Genomic DNA, 19,495 nt, shown 5'->3' with positions numbered 1-19,495 from the left:
CTCTACATCCTGTCAACTCTTGAAACGCTATCTAATTTTTCAGCCATGAAGATCTTTGCTCTTTTCACAGCTGTTCTCTTCTTTGTGCTGATGGCTGCTCCAGGTAACGATATTTATTTACTTATTTAAAAATACAGTCAAATCTCGGTTGTCGAACACAATCCATTCTGGAAGACAATTCGATTTCCGAAACGTTTGACAACTGAGGCATGGCTTCTGATTGCAAGAGCTTCTTGCACTCAAGCAGAAGCCGCGTCGGACGTTCGGGTTCTGAAAAATGTTCAAAAACCAAAGCACTTACTTCTGTGTTTTTGGTGTTCGGGAGCCGAAACGATCAAAAACAGAGCTGTTCAAGAACTGAGGTTTGACCGTACAGTGGTACCTCGTTTTGAGTCCGGGTTCCGTTCCAGAGCCCTGGACACTTGGCGAAAGGGACTCTTGACAAAGCGCCGCTCTGCGCACAAGTGTGAGCAGTTTTGTGCTTTTGCACATGCGTGAAGCGTGATTTAGTGCTTCTGCATGTGTGCAAGTGGCAAACCCAGAAGTAACCCATTCTGGTACTTCCAGGTTTGCTGCGGATGTTCCACGAAATGGACGCTAAACGGGGCGGACTCACAACGAGGTACTACTTAATTGACAAACCACTTGATTACAATAAAGCACAAGGCAGTTGCATTGAGGATTACCAAATTGTGACTATGTGGCATGGTGGGTGAGCAATGCCCTTCCCCACAACATTTAACTTCCACTGTTTCACCGCCCTGTATAGATGAATTTTGCATTTTCATGATGTCATGAACCATCCATAATTTTATGCAAATATAGCGCTGTGGGTTAAACAACAGAGCCTAGGACTTGCTGATCTGAAGGTTGGGGGTTTGAATCCCCGCGACAGGGTGAGCTCCCATTGCTCAGTCCCTGCTCCTGCCAACCTAGCAGTTCGAAAGCACGTCAAAGTGAAAGTAGATAAATAGGTACCGCTCCGGCGGGAAGGTAAACGGCGTTTCCGTGTGCTGCTCTGGTTTGCCAGAAGCAGCTTAGTCATGCTGGCCACATGTCCTGGAAGCTGTACACAGGCTCCCTTGGTCAATAAAGTGAGATGAGCGCTGCAACCCCAGAGTCAGTCACGACTGGACCTAATGGTCAGGGGTCCCTTTACCTTTCCCTATAACAAATAGGGGACGCGGGTGGCGCTGTGGGTTACACCACAGAGCCTAGGACTTGCTGATCGGAAGTCGGCGGTTCGAATCCCCGTGACGGGGTGAGCTCCCGTTGCTCGGTCCCAGCTCCTGCCAACCTAGCAGTTCGAAAGCACATAGATAAATAGGGACCGCTATTTAAGGTAAACGGCGCTGGTTCGCCAGAAGCAGCTTAGTCATGCTGGCCACATGACCCAGAAGCTGTCTGCGGACAAGCGCCGGCTCCCGGCCTCTTGAGCGAGATGAGTGCGCAACCCCAGAGTCGGTCATGACTGGACCTGATGGTCAGGGGTCCCTTTACCTTTACCTTTTTATAACAAATAGGCTCTGCTTCCCCAATATCCCATCAGTCCTAGAAGCCCACAGATGATTTCAAGGTTGTTGTTTTTTGCATACCTAATTTGCAGTGGTGGACTGGATGTGGGCCTATAAACTTTGTTTGAATCCTGGGACTCATTGGATGGGTTGTTCCAATGCCCAGGAGACAGGCAGGTTACCTGTTCTGGATGAGTTGCCCTGCCTCTGAAGGAGAAAGAGGAGAAATGCATAGCTTGGCATGGTCTGGATGCATCTTTGTCAATTGAGCATTTTCATTTGTTTTACCAGCTGAGGCCAATCCTGGACTAGGAAAGCCAAACCATTGTAGTCCATGCATAGGTAAACTGAAGGCTGGATTATTATAATGTGCTCTATGTGAGGCTGCTCTTGGGGCTAGTTCAGAACTCCAGCTGCTGCAGAAGGCTGCTGATGGAGGCATCTGGTCTAGAACATTTGACACCTTCAATAAAACCGCTACACTGGCTGACCATCCATTACCAAACCAGGTTCAAAGTTCTTGTTTTAATTTATGAAGCCCTGAACAACTTGGGTCCAGGGGTACATCCAGGACCCCAAGAATCCTTATATTCCAGCTCAGTCCCTGAAATCATCTGCAGGGATGTCAGTGGTGGTGCCCAAAGTTGGCGATGCCCATTTGACAACAACAGGAAACCAAGCCTTTAGTGTCACATGTGGTGTCCTCTGGTGCCCTCTCTTTCAACTTTTAGACCCCTCCTGAAAACATTTCACTTACATCATGCGTATGCAGTCTGTTAAGGATACGTTGCTCCAAAACAATGAGCTGCTTTCTGATTTTAACATTTTTATATCATTTTTTTCTTGTATGGTTTTACACACAATATTTGTAAATGGCCCTGATATATATATTTATATATAGTGGTACTTTGGGTTACAGATGTTTCAGGTTATGCAATTTCGGGTTGTGCACCGCGCCGAACCCGGAAGTACTGGAACGGGTTACTTCCGGGTTTTAGCGTTCGCACATGCACAGAAAAACTAAATCGTGCTTTGCGCATGCACAGAAGTGCCGAATTGTGACCCGCGTGTGTGCAGACGCGGTGCTGCGGGTTGCGAATGCTGCAGGTTGTGAACGTGCCTCCTGCATGGATTACGTTCGCAACCCAAGGTTTCACTGTATAAATATAAATTTATATGTGAATGTCCCTGATATATATATATTTATATATATATATAAATATAAATATTGGGATAGATTCCTTTATAAATGAATTAATAAGTGATAAAAAAGATGTCTGTGCCTGGGAAGTCCGTTGAATGCACAGAAATCATTCCCTTGTTATTGGGGTGGTTTCCAATAGGGGAAGGGGTCACCCAAGTTCAGTATGAGAGGGAGGAAGTAGGAATTGCACCCACATGTTACAGGCTGGGGTGCCCCTGTCCGGTGCTCCAGCCGCAGCCCCTTCTATTAAGTTGGCTACAGTCGTATTGCCACCCACCAGCTGAGTCTCCTATTAGCAGGAATGACAATGAGAACACAACTTGTTCTTTCTTTTTCCTACAGCACTTGCGCAGAAGTCAGAGGCAGAATGTCACAGATTGGGTGGCAGCTGCCATAATGGCTTTTGCCCAATAGGCAAAATTCACAAGGGACATTGTGGTAACCCAAAAAGATGGTGCTGCAGAAAATAGGTAAGAATTCTAGATGAATCTCCTGCCCTGCGGTCAGGATTGTTTTTTCCATTGGTTCTTTTTATCTAAGCCAATTTGGAGAAGTCCCAGTCCAAGCCCAAACCCGGGCTAGCTTTTAAGACATGTTAATGTATCCGGCTGCGGCGTGGGTGGCGCTGTGGGTTAAACCACAGAGCCTAGGGCTTGCCAATCAGAAGATCGGCTGTTCGAATCCCCGCTACTGGGTGAGCTCCCATTGCTCGGTCCCAGCTCCTGCCAACCTAGCAGTTCAAAAGCACGTCAAAGTGCAAGTAGATAAATAGGTACCGCTCCGGCAGGAAGGTAAACGGCGTCTCCGTGCGCTGCTCTGGTTCGCCAGAAGCGGCTTAGTCATGCTGGCCACATGACCCGGAAGCTGTATGCCGGCTCCCTCGGCCAATAAAGCGAGATGAGCGCCGCAACCCCAGAGTCGGTCACGACTGGACCTAACAGTCAGGGTCCTTTACCTTAATGTATCCGGCAGGAGAATAAGAATAGCATATTTGTATACAGAACACAGTAAGTAGGAATACTGCTGGCCAGAGTGAAAAAATAGCTTGGCATGTTCTTGTGCCTGTTACACGTGCCTGATCTGTAGAAGTTGCTGGGGCCAAGAAATGACTCATCCAGAACTTCTACATGCTTCTTCATAGGCTGTATCCAAAGGATAGTTTCCCCTCCAAACCCAAATTCTGCCGCAGTTTTTCTTCCAGGCCCTGCTATGGCTTAGCATTTGCAGCTGTTGATGCTTTCCTTAGGAAACACATGCTAACACCCAGCTTTTTTGAAAGAAATCTGGGCTACCTGAATACTGGCAGAAATCAGAAATCAGAATGAATTGCTTTTGGTCATGCTAAGCTTAACATGTGCAGAACCAGTGGGAAGCTAAAGCCTTCAACCACTACCCCCCATTAAAAAAAATTATTGGCCTTGACATAGTGTATTAAGTTTAGAGGAGGCGTCGATACAAATTTCAAGTTATTCTGTATCTTTAATGAGGAAACAACAAATTCTGCTGGTGAAAACGTATTCAAAGCAGAAGAGGCTGATCTGTGTTCTTCCAGATGTTGCCAGTTTCCAACTTTTCCATCACCCTTGTCCCGCTGCCATGCTGGCTGTTGGGGCCGTCGGGAGGAAGAGTCTAACAACATCTGGCAGGCTAGAAGATCCCCATCTCATTTTAAGGATAAATAACGTATCAATATAGGGATGCGGGTGGTGCTGTGGGTTAAACCACAGAGCCTAGGGCTTGCTGATCAGCAGATCGGCAGTTCGAATCCCCGCGACGGGGTGAGATCTCATTGCTCAGTCCCTGCTTCTGCCAACCTAGCAGTTCAAAAGCATGTCAAAGTGCAAGTAGATAAATAGGTACCACTCCAGCGGGAAGGTAAACGGCGTTTCCGTGCGCTGCTCTGGTTCACCAAAAGCAGCTTAGTCATGCTGGCTACATCACCTGGAAGCTGTACGCCGGCTCCCTTGGCCAATAAAGCGAGATGAGCGCCGCAACCCCAGAGTCGGTCACTACTGGACCTAATGGTCAGGGGTCCCTTTACCTTTACCTTAACGTATCAATATATTTCCCCTCTTTCTCTTTGTATTTCAATATGTGTTTGTGTTTTTGAGATGTATGCGTTCAGCTTTTTAGAATCTGACAATGTTTTTTCTCTTTGGTGCAGATAACCTCAAGATGTTGTCTACTCACCATGGATTTAGGGTAGCTTGAACATTTGATGGTAATGCTCTTCTGATTTGCCTCCAGCTTTTAATGGAGCTGATTCTATGGTGATTGTTAAATAAAAATAAAGACAATGTATTTGAGCATCTATATTTTGTGTGTGTTTGTGTATTGAAGAAGTAGATTGTCAAAGAGATCTTTTCGGGGTGCAGATGTAGAGAAATTCACACTTCTCTGAATATTGCAATGTGGTTTTCTTGCTGAGTTATGTCTACAAAAAATGCAGTTATTAGGGGAAATTGCATTGCAAGGATGTCTATATTAGACAAGATTACATACAGAAATCTGCATAGTGGGGAAAATGTGCATTTAAATGTTGATGAATTTTCATGAGGACGTTTAAGAAATGCAAAGCAGTTTGGAGAACTGATCTTTAGATTAGGAAAATGAGCAACTGAGGAAAACTGAAATTAATAGGTGCAGGCTAATGACAATTGTAGTCTCAACCATTTTGAGGGTGTCAGATTGCCTACTCCAATTGAAGGCACCAGCAGGTTGCCACCTTCCAAAAAAACAACCTCAAGCATCTTTGTTGTTAGGAACAATACTTTAGCTTTATAGAAGCCTTTGCTAATTTCTCAAAGGATATACACAGAATCTCATAATACTGAAATCAACCCTGCAGGGGAGGCCAAAAATTACAGCAACCACACCAGGCAGTTAAACCCTGGAACATAGTGTTGTTAAAATTAAGCCTTATCAGAGGAATTGGCCACTCTCCAGGCACCCGGCTTAATTCCTTGTTGACCTCCCATAAGGCATCATTTCCAGGCCTTTGACCATTTTGGTTGCCCTCCTCTGGACACGTTCCAGTTTGTCAGTGTCCTTCTTGACACCTGATTTACTTCAGGATGCTGGGCTGCACTTCAAGAAGTGCACTTCCAGATGTGCCCCCCACCCACTCAAGCTGCCTCGGCCCACTGCTACTGGTGCCCCCCCACCTTCTACTTGTTGTAGGGTTGCCATATTTCTAGAAGTAAAATTCAGGACACAAAAGTCGCTGAGCTTTTTTTAGCTTTGCCCAAAGTTGTTGAGCTATTTTTAAAGGAAATCCGCCAAAATTTACACTTGCAACATGGGTTGCCCTACGTCTTCATGAAACTCAAAGTGGTTAATTTTTTTTTAAAAAAGGAAACTCTTTTTTAAATGCTGGACATTTTTCAACCCCCCCGGCTCTCTTCTTCACCCCCCCATTTTCATTTCACTTTAAATTTGCACGCCGTCTTTCCGTATTGCGATACACAAGGCGATTCTCAAGTTGAAGAAACAACGAAACAGACAGCGAAGATCACACACCTGATAACGGTGTGATCAAATTCAAAGAAGTCATAATAAAAGCATAACTTTGAAATAAACAACTTATATCAAATAAAAGAATATTCAACAATCCATTAGAATGTAATAGTAAATAGACACTGCCCTCCTCCAGAGAAATATCCTGGCACAATGGCTCAGTCATAGCCTGAAGGGATTCAGGGTGTTGTTTTTCTTCAGCTTGATTTCCAAATATGCAAAGCAATGCTCACTTTCCTGGCATATGCTCCCGTGGTGAAATGATTATGATTTTGAAACAATCCCATCAAACACATTCAAGGGCAGGTTGAGCATTTCAATGGAGGGAGGAGAGAGATTCATGCTGTTCTCTCCTGCATGTATATCTTGTTTCCCTGCCTGACAGAAGCAAAATCTAATGCCATAATCTTCTAATTAAAGCTCAAGCAGCTGCAGACATCTGTATGACTCACCTAACATTTCATCCTCAACATCGATTTCCACTTATAAGAATTAGGTCCCATGCCCTAACATAACTCAGACTATAGCTAAGCCTAGGGATGTGTGTATTTGCCAATTTCATTTCTCTAAATTGCATTTTAAGTTTGGTTTGCTGCATTTCTGCATATATTTGCCTTAAAAAAAATCTTCATGGAGATTTGTACAGTTTTGTGTTTCTTCTAACAGATGATTTTTGTACACATTTTTTTGCCTGGTATGCACATTCTTGCAAGCAATTTCCCCACCTTTAAAGCCCTATACGGCCTAGGACCCTCGTACCTACAGGACCGTCTCTCCTGGTATGTCCCACGGAGGACCTTACGGTCTTCAAACAAAAACATATTGGAGATCCCGGGCCACAGAGAGGTTAGACTGGCCTCAACCAGAGCCAGGGCTTTTTCGGCTGTGGCTCCGATCTGGTGGAACGCTCTGCCACAAGAGATTAGGGCCCTGCAGGACCTGACATCTTTCCGCAGGGCCTGCAAGACAGAGCTGTTCCACCAAGCCTTTGGCCAGGGCACAGCCTGACTCCCTCCTTTGGCAATCTTCACAGAACTCTATCCCAATGGTTGCCATCAATTTGATTTGAAGTAATTTTTTTAATGAAATGATTTTAGAATGTTGCATTATTTTATTGTTGTTAGCTGTCCTGAGCCCTGCTGGGGCGGGATATAAATAAATTATTATTATTATTATTATTATTATTATTATTATTATTATTATTATTTGCGAATAATTCACTAATGTGCGAATAATGCATGTTTTTGTAGTTTACTTTCGCAGCAGATCATTTGGAGACCAGCTGTGATGAGCTCTTGAGACACTTTGAGGGGAATAAAGGCTTTTGACTTCATAAAAATATTGATGCCATGATTTCCCAGTTTAGGTGGCTTGAAGATGCTGGCCAGCACCCAATCCCTAGCAAGGAATTAGGTGTGTTGTGCTGCAGGGTGTACAATGTGTACACAGTATCTTCAGTTGCATAGACTCCTGCAGCCTATTCCAGTGAACATGCAAATATTGGGACTGAGCTCCCACCCACTGTGCCACTGACAGCTGGAACTAACCACCGGATAGGACATCACCATACCCATATTGCCTAAATAATGCGCACATTAAGGACATGGCCCTTAACAGCCATAGTTTCCTGGTACATTCTGGAGTTGCAGTAAATGAAGAACAAAACATGTCCAACTGGAAAGGCATTTAAGAGTCCGGGATGAACAAGTGACTTACAGGAAGAGGAGTAAAGACTTCATCCAGCAAATCAGGATGAACGCAGGATATGAAAGCTCATTGTCATACAACCACTCTGCTAATAAATCAGAATGAATGTCTCAACCAAGACCAGGTTATCAGACTATTTGGGTGTCCTTTGAATTATGAATTCATGATGCTCTGTGCTCAGGGTGGTACCAGGGCAATGTGCCCCTGTTTTCAGGGCTGTTCATGTCAGTAAAAATTTAAGGGGGAAATGTTGCATTGTTTCCAATCAGTTCCAATCAGTTGTTTCCAACCCTGTGGCTTTTTGCTTAAATCCTGTTACTTTCCATACCGCAAATGCATACCCTCCAAGTGTCCTGATTTTCCAGGGAGTGTCAGGATTATGAAAGCTATCCTCCCGGCTTCTGATTTGATCCTGGAATGTCCCTATTTCCCCTGCTAGTGCCAGTGCCACAGAGCTCAAGGAGGAGGATGAATCAGCGCTTGTTGTGGGTGGCGGCTGCAGTGGCTGCAGCTTTGAAGGAGCCTCCCATTGCCTCTCCTTGGCCTTTTCTGCTGGCCTCTTCCCTTAGGCATAGTGGCTGCTGGACCGCAGGTGAGGAGGAGGAGAGGTTGTGACTGCCGAGGACCATTCCTGCTGGCTCTGAAGGGCAGGCAGAGGACAAGAAAGAGGGAGTGGAGTCATCATTAAAAACAAAAAACAAAAATCGCTTTGTGTGTCTGTGTCCAATCTTGCCCCACTTGAAAATTTATGCATTGAGGAATATCGAAACAAGAAACAACTAGAGAATGGATAATATTTAAGAATTATGTAAAACTTTATTGTAGAAATAACTCCATATTAGCAGAAACTGAGTGATATTTGTAAAGAAAAAGATCAAAGCAGAAAAAATGATATTATATAATGTAAACCTATGTAAAAAAGAATTTTATATCAAACAGTATAATGAGAAGGGTGGGAAGAATTATGTCGATGAGTACTTTTATTATGTAAATAACTTTGTCTTTTTTTTATTTGTTTCTTATCTTTGCTACTTCTTTATTTTTTTCTTTTTCTCTTTCTTTATAAATTTTCTATTTTATATTATTTTCTTTTTTTCTACCTGTTCAGAGATAGTACATAATATTTGTATAGACATGCAAATATTTTAATCAACAAAGAATATTAATAATAATAATTTATGCATTGATGTCTTCCTTCCTTCCTTCCTTCCTTCCTTTCTTTCTTGATAATTTTTATTAAAGATGTTCTCGGGTTACAAAACTGCATGCATCACCTCTATTTTCATGTCTTTTCAACAAGATCAGTTACATTTGGCGTGAGACATTAATGTTGGATACAGTATAAGATTGGGGCAGAAGAGAGATGGGGAGAGGGAACAAATTTCTATTCATTTATTGTGCTTTTCTTCTTGTAAATCTGCCGAAGAATAAAATAAAATAAAACCAGGATTAAGGGGGTTTCTCTGAGGGGTGGGGGGCACGTGCTCTGTGCCCCGTTGGTGTACTGGCGGTGGCACTTGCCCTCCCTCTGGTAGGAAATGCTCTGTAGGGGGGGCTGGGGGGACAGAAAAAAGGGGAGGGGTCAATGAGAGTCAGATGGAGGGGGGGGGAGTGAGAATGCCAGGTGTGGAGCAGAGGCAGAAAAACAGACATCGAAAGGATAGCATAACCTCCCTAAGGAAGGTTGGAGGTTATGAAAATGTTCCAGGGAGTTGTTGTTGTCATGAAGTAGTGATACTGTCAGCAAGTATCGCTGGGTGGGGCCCCTCAGGCAGGTGGTAACAATTAGTCCCCAAAATGGGAGCAGATGATGATGATGATGATGATGATGATAATTTACTTGTACCCCCAACCATCTGGCTGGGTTTCCCCAGCCACTCTGGGCAGCTTCCAACAAAGATTTGTTGTTTAGTCATTTAGTTGTGTCCGACTCTTCATGACCCCATGGACCAGAGCACGCCAGGCACTCCTGTCTTCCACTGCCTCCCGCAGTTTGGTCAAACTCATGCTGCTGGCTGCGAGAACACTGTCCAACCATGTCATCCTCTGTCATCCCCTTCTCCTTGTGCATTCTGAGGCCAAAGGAAAGGACCGGACCCTGATTAAAATAAGACACGAGGCTTTGACCGGCAAGGCTCTCGGAGGAAGTGCATAAAACCACACCCCTAACCAGGCCATTTTATTAACAAAAGAATCCTTCACACAGTGCTCGTGAGAACCAATCATATTTCCTCTGAGCATTTCATCAAACCCCACATGGGAACAAAGTTGCACTACAGCACTAATTAGCATGCATACCCCGCAGGTGAGAAATATACATGATAAGAAGGATGGCCAGAAAGACAGGATCATTATCACCTTCATGTGAGATCTGTTTCCTGGCTCCAAGATTAACTAACATCTTGAGATTAACATATTAGAAAAGCTACATCAAAGAAACTGCCCATAGTCTTAGATGACCCAGGACGCCTGTCTGTCAGTGTACGTAACTTGTCAAGAAAGAGAAATGGAACAGGGATGCAGAGGTGTGGATTGATCAAGAATCATATCAAAATAGTTTAAACCCAGTCAACGCAATGCTTTCATTGCTGACACAGATGGCTTACTCTATATTTGTTATAATTCCTCATAGCAATCCCACCTGATCACTACAAACATCAGGGTCTTTTCCAGGGAGTCTTCTCTTCTCATGAGGTGGCCAGAGTATTGGAGCCTCAGCTTCAGGATCTGTCCTTCCTGTGAGCACTCAGGGCTGATTTCCTTAAGAATGGATGCGTTTGATCTTCTTGCAGTCCATGGGACTCTCAAGAGTCTCCTCCAGCACCAACAAAGATTAAGAATACATTAAAATCAGGCTGCCAGCCTTCCGTGGCCCCATAAATCTTCGAGTAACTTGCCGAGAGGAGGGAGAGAGCACGTCATAGATTAGACTGCCGTTTGATGCCTGTAGCTGGTGCCAGAGAAGAACTCAGTAAAGCCTGATAACCCGTTCAGTGCCTATGTGTGTTATTAGAAGCTTGAAGGGGCGGCTCAGGAAAGCGATCTCCTGCTTGACAGTTTTGTTGTGCTGGAATCTCGCCTCCAGATGGTAGCATTGCCATCGCACTGAAAGACGACGTGAGGCAAACCGAAATATGGGTCTTCTGTTCTGGAAGAGCATTCAACTTGCAAAACGTTCGACAGTCAAGGTGCGGCTTCCAATTGGTTGCAAGAGCTTCTTGCACTCAAGCGGAAGCTGTGACAGATGTTTGGGTTCCAAAAAATGTTTGAAAACCGGAGCATTTACATCTGGCTTTTTGGCGTTCAGGAGCCAAAACGTTTCAAAATGAAGCCGTTCGTGAACTGAGGTTTGACCGTAACAGGTTATACTTATTAAAACATTAAAAGAGGATCTGTTGATCAACATAAAGAAACCTATTGCCCAATCAAACAAGTCTGGGCAAGTGAGCTGGGGTAATAGGCTGATCTAATCAATCCCATTTCATGACGCATGCAGCAAGGTTTGACAAATAAGCCAATCATAACATGTAACATGGCCCAGCTGACCCACATTCACCCTGATGCACCTGACAGGCCAAAGCCCAAACCGGCTCAGATATTAATCTGATAGTTTCTTAAGTCTACCCAGCCACCCAGACCAAATGTCAAGAAGCCAAATTCTTAAGCACCACTCCAGTCATACAGACAACAGTGTAAAGTTGGCAAAAAAAGAGGAGACATAGGCTGATTGGTGTCCCTCCCCCAAATTCCCCCCCACCAACAATTAGCAAAACCCATACAGCTGGTGGCGCTGTGGGTTAAACCACAGAGCCTAGGACTTGCTGATCAGAAGGTCGGCAGTTCGAATCCCTGTGACGGGGTGAGCTCCCATTGCTCAGTCCCTGCTCCTAGCAGTTTGAAAACACGTCAAAGTGCAAGTAGATAAATAGGTACAGCTCCAGCGGGAAGGTAAATGGCGTTTCCGTGTGCTGCTCTGGTTCGCCAGAAGCGGCTTAGTCATGCTGGCCACATGACCTGGAAGCTGTACGTCGGCTCCCTCGGTCAATAAAGCAAGATGAGCTCTGCAACCCCAGAGTTGGCCACGACTGGACCTAATGGTCAGGGGTCCCTTTACCTTTATACAGCTAGAACAGGAGAGTGGGGGTCACAAGTAGAAGGGTGAATGCAGTGTAGAGAGGCTTAAATTCTGGAAGTATAAGGTGGAATGATGCATGGATGGTTCGGTATAAACCCACCACCAATGAACTATTGACATGTTGCAGGATATATCTGCAAAGAAACCAAAACCAAAGCCAATGTAGAGGGGCCAATACTCTAAACTCGGCTTTGTGTAAGCAAATCTGCATGGTTGTTGAATGAATGGGTCAGCTGGAGGGACCAGGAAAGAAACTAAAATTGACCAATTTAGACCCCCCTCCCTCCCATCCTTTGCATTCTGTTGTAGTGTGTGTGTGGGGAGGGGAGTTGTGGGGGAGATGGGAATGATATGCAAAGGCCCCCACCAAGAGCAGGGAGTGGGTGAGAAGAAGTTCAATTTTTCGGCGATCAGCCTCCTTTATGGTCCAGCTCTCACTTCCATACGTCACTACTGGGAAAACCATAGCTTTAACTATATGGACCTTTGTTTGCAAGGTGATGTCTCTGCTTTTTAAGATGCTGACTAGGTTTGTCATTGCTCACCATTCATCTATGTCTGCTTTTAAAAATTAAAGGCTAACAAGATGTTAACCACTTGTTATCTCATGTGGATGAGAACTGCTGTTCTTGTTACTGCTGCTACTACTAATACTGCTGCTACAACGCCAACATGAACGGGGCCTTACACAGCTCAGGTCCCTAACCTGAGAAGCTTCCAATCCAAATATCAACATGGAGAAGATGAAATTTCTATCTGCTTGGAGCAGCAGGAAAGGGAGGTGCTTGGCAAAATATTTGTGTGTGTTTGTGTGTGTGTGTGTGTGCGCGCAAAAAAACCCCTCTGGAAATTGCCACCATTTATGGCATGCGACCATTTCCTGCATTGAGAGAAAAAGATGGCTGCCCCCAATAGTGGTGGAATACAGTCTTTGCCGTGTCTCAGTTCTCCAAAGGACCATTGACCATGGGTAGGCAAACTAAAGCCTGGGGGCCGGATCCAGCCCAATCGCCTTCTAAATCCGGCCCGCGGATGGTCAGGGAATCTGCATGTTTTTACATGAGTAGAATGAGTTCTTTATATTTAAAATGCATCTCTGGATTATTTGTGGGGCATAGGAATTCGTTCATATTTTTTTAAAAAATATAGTCCGGCCCCCAACAAGGTCTGAGTGACAGTGGACCGGCCCCCTGCTGGAAAAATTTGCTGACCCCTGCCATAGACCCTGGTTGAGTGCCTGGAACTCCTTGGAAACTTGCTGCAGCTCAGCAGAGAGTGCGTGTGGCACCTAACTTTTGTAACAATATGCTGCCTTATCTCCATGCTCTATTTAGATAATTACACATAATTATATTTTTATAATATTGTTTTCGTGCATGAGGATAGTTAATTACATTTAAGGTCAATAACTGGCTGTCGTATTGGGGCTATGCGTTCCCTAGAAATACTTTCCAAGTAACTAGGGATATACTTGCATAATAATACCATCATTAGATTGCAGCAACCCACAACAAGCAGCACCCACAAGATCTTCATACCATGATATGAACACTCCCCTTTGCCCTATAAATACAAGGACCTTTCAAGCACCTCTCCATCCTGCCGTCTCCTGACACCCCATTCAATTGTTCAGTCATGAAGATCTTTGCCTTCCTTACAGCTGTTCTCTTCTTCGTGCTGATGGCTGCTCCAGGTGAGTTTTCAATTGACTATCCCCGAATGTGGACTTCGGGAGGGTATGTAGCTGCTGCTTCCATGCTCTGCTGCTTGGTGGACCACCAATGGGCTCCTAGATGTCCCATCAGCCTCAGTCAGCATAGCCACAGTCCAGTCCGGGAGGTTGGGAGGTTGGGAGAGTCCAGCAGCAACTGGAGACCCATAGATTGCCTGTACCTGCTCTATAGGAACCAGGTTAGTAAGTAATATTTCCAAGTCTTAGATAGGGAGCCCTTACTCCCATGAGGACAGTCCCAGGAGATCAACATTCTCAAGCTCAAGCATGCCTTACAGTTAATAAATTTTCACTCTTTCACCAATGTGCATAAGACAAATCTTGCATTTTCCTAGTTCTGTAAACCACCCAGAGTGCAGTGCTTTGATTGATTGATTGATTGATTGATTTGATTTATATACTGCCCTTCATCATAAGATCCCAGGGTGGTTCACAGAATAAAATACAGGATAAAAACAAGTAAATAATTAAAATCAAACCAGTAAAACAATAAGCCTTCCCCTTCCCACATGCCCATTTAAAAGGTTGGTTGAACCAAAGGCCTGGTTGAAGATGAATGTTTTTGCCTGGTGCCTAAAACTACATGTTGTTGTTTAGTCATGTCCAACTCTTCGTGACCCCCTGGACCAGAGCACGCCAGGCACTCCTGTCTCCCACTGCCTCCCGCAGTTTGGTCAAACTCATGCTGGTAGCTTCGAGATCACTGTCCAACCATCTCGTCCTCTGTCATCCCCTTCTCCTTGTGCCCTCCATCTTTCCCAACACCAGGGTCTTTTCCAGGGAGTCTTCTCTTCTCATGAGGTGGCCAAAGTATTGGAGCCTCAGCTTCAGGATCTGTCCTACATAATGTCCTACAAAACTACATAGTGAAGGTCAAAACCAGCATTTTGAGTTGGGCCCAGAAGCTAATTAGTAGCCAGTGCAGTCAGGCTAGGATTAGAGACCCTCCAAGTGTCCCTATTTTCCATGGACATCCCTGATCTCGATCATCTGGATTTCTCCTTTGTTCCCTGAATGTCCCACTTTTCCTAAGGATGTCCCTATTTTCCCTGGAGAAATGTTGGAGGTTATGGAGTTATCCAACCCCCGGGCCATTTGAAGGCAATCCTGTACAGGGGTGTTTTTTTTATAAAAAAATATATTTAATGTTTTATTATGTTTTATGTATGTTGGAAGCTGCCCAGAGTGGCTTTTCTTCCAAGTTGCTCAAGTGATCTTCAGGTTATTGTTTTCTTATTAGGGAAAAAACCCCTTCCAATCTGCATATGCGTGTGTTGCTGAGAAGTCCCCTGAGTAAGCTTAGCAGGGGTCAGCAAAATTTTTTAGCAGGGGGCTGGTCCACTGTCCCTCAAACTTGTGGGGGGCTGGACTATATTTTGAAAAAAATATATGAATGAATTCCTATGCCCCACAAATAAACCAGAGATGCATTTTAAATAAAAGGACACATTCTACTCATGTAAAAACATACTGATTCCCGGATCATCTGCAGGCCAGATTTAGAAGGCGATTGGGCCGGATCCAGCCCCCGGGCCTTAGTTTGCCTACCGATGGCTTAAACCATTCCTGTGTTTGGGGTGGTGGTGATTTCCAATAGGGAAGGGGTCACTCATGTTGAGTATAAGAGGGAAGATGTGGGGCTTGCACCCACATGTTACAGGCTGGTGTACACCTGTTCAGTTTCCTGGCCAGCCAGCTATGGCCCCTTCTATTATTTTGGCTACTGTCCTGTTGGCACTCACTAGCTGAGTCTGCTATTAGCTGGAGTGGTGATGAAAATGCAGTTCTTTTCATAGCTGTCAACTTACAGATTTGAAAATAAGGGACCAGCAGCCAAAATAAGGGATTTTAGTCAATCAGCTGAAATACGAATTTAAAAGGGACCAGATAATTTTGGAGAGAAGTGCTGGTTTTTAGCTCTTCATTTCCAGAGGTTGTTGCTCAAGACACCAGCCGATGAAACACTGCAATTAAATAACTACAAGCAGCAACCACTTTTCGCGCAAAATGAAGTCCAAGCTACGAAGATGCTGCTGCAGTTCTGTATCTTTTCTCTTGTGCTCCACCTGCAGCTCTCAATTCCATCAGGTGGGGCGGGAGGAAGGGGGGGGGGAATAGCGCCCGAAGTAAACCCGCAGATCAGACCATCTATGCTAGTCTACCACTACAAATCTATGGGAGAAGCGCTTGCGGTCCTTCCCTTGTAGCCCTTGGAACACCTCCCACGCCTCCGCCTCCTCCTCTTCCTCCTCTCTCTGAACTGTTTTCTCTATGGTTGCCCTCACTCTCCTCTCAAGGCTCCTCAGCAATTCATAGGCCATGCGAGGCTGCCCATTTCATCCAGGTCCTTTGGCGGCACAGCTGCAGTATGGCCTAGCGGGAGTGGCAGCGACGAGCAGAGGGAAGGCCCCAGGCAGAGACACTCAGTTCGGCGGCCGCGAGGAGGATGGCTGCGGAAGGGCCCGAGGCTCCTGCCAGTCCTAGCGGGGAGGGAATCCCAGGGGCTGAGGCTGGTGAGAGGAGGCCGGAGGGGGGCGGGCCGGGTAGCCAAGCAACACAGTTTGAGCCTCCCTCCTCCCTGGCCGGGAGGGAGGGAGGGAGGGAGAAGAGGTGCTTCCTTTGAAACCCAGGAAATTTAAGGGACATCCATCAGTAAGGGACAGCAGCGGGATACGGCGCTGGGATAAGGGACTGTCCCTCCAAATAAGGGACGCTTGACAGCTATGGTTCTTTTATTCCTTTTGGTATAGCACTCGCGTGGCCAAAGACATATAGTGAATGTTATCGTGCCCATGGCAGCTGCCACCATTCTTGCCCACACCATACACGACAAATTGGAGAGTGTGCACGCCATGTACGTTGCTGCAAATAAGGGGTAAGGATTCCAGAAAAAGTGTTTGTCCTATTGTCAACATTGTTTTGTCTGTTGGTTCTCTCTATATAAGCCTGTTTGGAGCAGCCTCAGTACAAGCCATAATCCCAGCTGGCTTTTAATAAATATCAATGTATCCCACAGGAAATAAGAGCAGCATATTTTTTCCTGTTCAGCACATGAAATATACTCGGAGTCGAGAGTAGATTTCATGCTGTTTATTCAGCTCATAGTAGTGAGGAGGAATGAATGTTCCCCCAAAATATCTGCTTTATATACATTATTCACACAATGGGCTGCATGTGATTGGCTAATTCTGGGATTCTCCTGTAGGCCAATCAGGTTGTGGATTCCCTTCCACCTGGAGCTGGATTGGGTGGCTCCTGTGGACCAATCATACTGCTGCATTGTTCTAGGACCAATCAGACTGCTGCATTTTGGATCCTATTCAACTCAGTACATAACAACACAATAAGTAGGGAGGCTGCTAACTAGAAGGAAAAATAGATTGGTGTGTTCTTGTGCCTGTAACAGATGTTGAAGATATCAAATATTGTGCAGTTTGAAGTGACTGGAAGCAGAAGAACTAACTCCTTTGGAAGGGAAGCATTGTCCAGACCCATGAAAGCATTATTCAAAGTTTTACTGGCAGAACTTTCTTTAAAACAGAATTAAAACATCAAAAATATCCATAAAATATCTTGTGCTGGCCAGCACAGGTTCAGCATCTTGCAAAATATGAAAATAATAATAAGCAAACCTCACCCTGCCCTCTCTCTCAGCTGCTTTGGAGCCTCCAGGCTCCCCCTTTGTTCAGGAGAGCTATTTACTTGCATTGTTCTCCCAGTAGCATCCAGAGACCTCCATTTGCATCTGAGTTTGGGAGACAAAGAATCAGAGGCAACTCCTTTCGAAATCAAGAATGCAACCCAATACCTCTTGCATGTTCCCAGGTTTACAACCCTCACATGTTAGCTACCAGAGAACAACAGTCAGTTTGTTAATCATCAACTCTGCAAGGAGCTCGGAGTTATTTAGAAAACTCTTTTGGAGAACCCTGAGTGTTAGCAATACACTTTTGGGTATTTTCCATTTTAAACCTCCATCAATACATATACATCTTTCATTTCTGTGTGAATCAGACAATTATACTTAACAACAGGTGCCTCATTTGTATGAATCACAAGCTGTCCTTCTTCACTGACTGCCTCAACACTTCATCAATGAAGGATGCTTGGAGGAGAAATTGACTCACTGTGAGTTGATGATGCTTTCTGAAATATTGGTGCTAAACTGCAGCACAGAGCCATAAGACTGGTATATTTCTAGCTATTCTGTATTTTTAATGAGGAAGCGACAAATCACCTTGCTCAGAAGTTATTCAAATCAGGAGATGCTGACCTGTGCTTCTCCAGATGTTCTCAGCTTACAGATCTCCATCACCTTTGACAATTTCTTATGTTGGGGCCAATGGTGGAGTTGAGTTCAACAATATCTGGAGGACCACAGGTTCTCGACCTCTGATTTAAATAAAATAACTATACACCCCCCTTTCTTTATATTTATGTATATGCTCCTTGTTTTGCTTTGTTTGTGTTAAGTTTTAAAATGTTTATTATCTACATAATTCCACATTAAAGACTCCGGAATCTGAAAGTGTTTTTCTCTTTGCTGCAGATAGTGCCAGGGCTACTCACAGCGGATTTCAGCGTTACTTCCATGGCTTGAACCCTCATAGACCCAGCTTATCTCGCTCTACAATCCCATCTCCTGATTTGCTGTGCTTTTAATGGAGCTGATTCTGTATTGAATTGTCCGTGTTAATTAAAAAAGCATGTATTCTAGCAGCTATATTATTGGTGCCTCTGTATTTTGGAGAAGTAGTTTGTGGAGGAGGTTTCTTCACGGTGTATCCTAGGATTACCCAGTCAGTAGAGTATGAGATTCTTAACCTCAGGGTTGCGTGGTTTGAACCCCACATCAGGCAAAATATTTCTTCATTTCAGGAGGTTGGACTAGATGACCCTTGTGGTCCCTTCCAACTCTACAATTCTATGATTCTATGAGTTTACCTAAGGGACCAGCTACTTTTCCAAAGTTTGTCCTGCTAAGATAGGGATGGACAACATGATACCTTCCTACCACCCCCATCATCTCTGATCATGTGCATGTAAGCACCACTTTTCTCCGATGAAAATAGTGACGTCCAATCTAATAATAATAATAATAATAATAATAATAATAATAATAATAATAATAGTAATAATATCCTGCCCATTAGGACGGTTCATAAAAAACTTTTTTTTAAAAATGCCTGCTCCAAAGGTCTTATCTTACTACACTAGGGATTATATAGCTATACCTGAAATTTCATGCATATCAGTTAATATATTGACCCTCCTCTACGAAAATAGCTGTTTACTTGGCCGTTTTCCTGTGTCGTAAAGGCTGAAATTTCAATTCAGTGGAGCAGGGTCAAGATATTAACTGATATGCATGAATATGATATGCTCCAGCCACTCTGGGTGGCTTCCAACATAAATAAAAACATAATAAGACATTGAACATAAAAAACTTCCCTATTCAGGTCTGTCTTCAGATGTCTCATGAAGGTTGGATGGTTACTTATCTCATCACAACTCTCAACACACTTAACAAACTAGTGTTCTCAGTAGGGTTGCCATACTTCAAACAGTGAAAATCTGGACAGAAAATGTTTTTTGCTTTTTGGGCAAAATCGCTGTGAAAAAAAATGCTGCTTATGGGGAAAGTGGCAAGAAAAGGCACTGCCAGATTTTCCTGGACATTTTTTACA

At 44.4% G+C, this 19,495-nt stretch overlaps 2 long non-coding RNA genes across 2 annotated transcripts; both read left to right on the top strand.

Moving 5' to 3' along the window:
• LOC114593397 (uncharacterized) lies at positions 1–4,947 on the top strand. The gene is made up of 3 exons (XR_003705683.2): positions 1–103; positions 3,061–3,188; positions 4,883–4,947. It is a non-coding gene; the product is annotated as an uncharacterized LOC114593397 (long non-coding RNA).
• A 3,469-nt stretch (positions 4,948–8,416) lies between these two features.
• LOC114593377 (uncharacterized) lies at positions 8,417–18,489 on the top strand. Its single transcript, XR_003705664.2, has 3 exons — positions 8,417–8,533; positions 16,559–16,683; positions 18,358–18,489. It is a non-coding gene; the product is annotated as an uncharacterized LOC114593377 (long non-coding RNA).
• The last annotated feature ends 1,006 nt before the right edge of the window (positions 18,490–19,495 follow it).

This window comes from Podarcis muralis, chromosome 3 (assembly GCF_964188315.1).
Source record: "Podarcis muralis chromosome 3, rPodMur119.hap1.1, whole genome shotgun sequence".
NCBI classification, from domain to species: domain Eukaryota; kingdom Metazoa; phylum Chordata; class Lepidosauria; order Squamata; family Lacertidae; genus Podarcis; species Podarcis muralis.
Note: the sequence above shows the minus strand (reverse complement) of the source record. Positions and strands in the feature narration are given on the sequence as shown.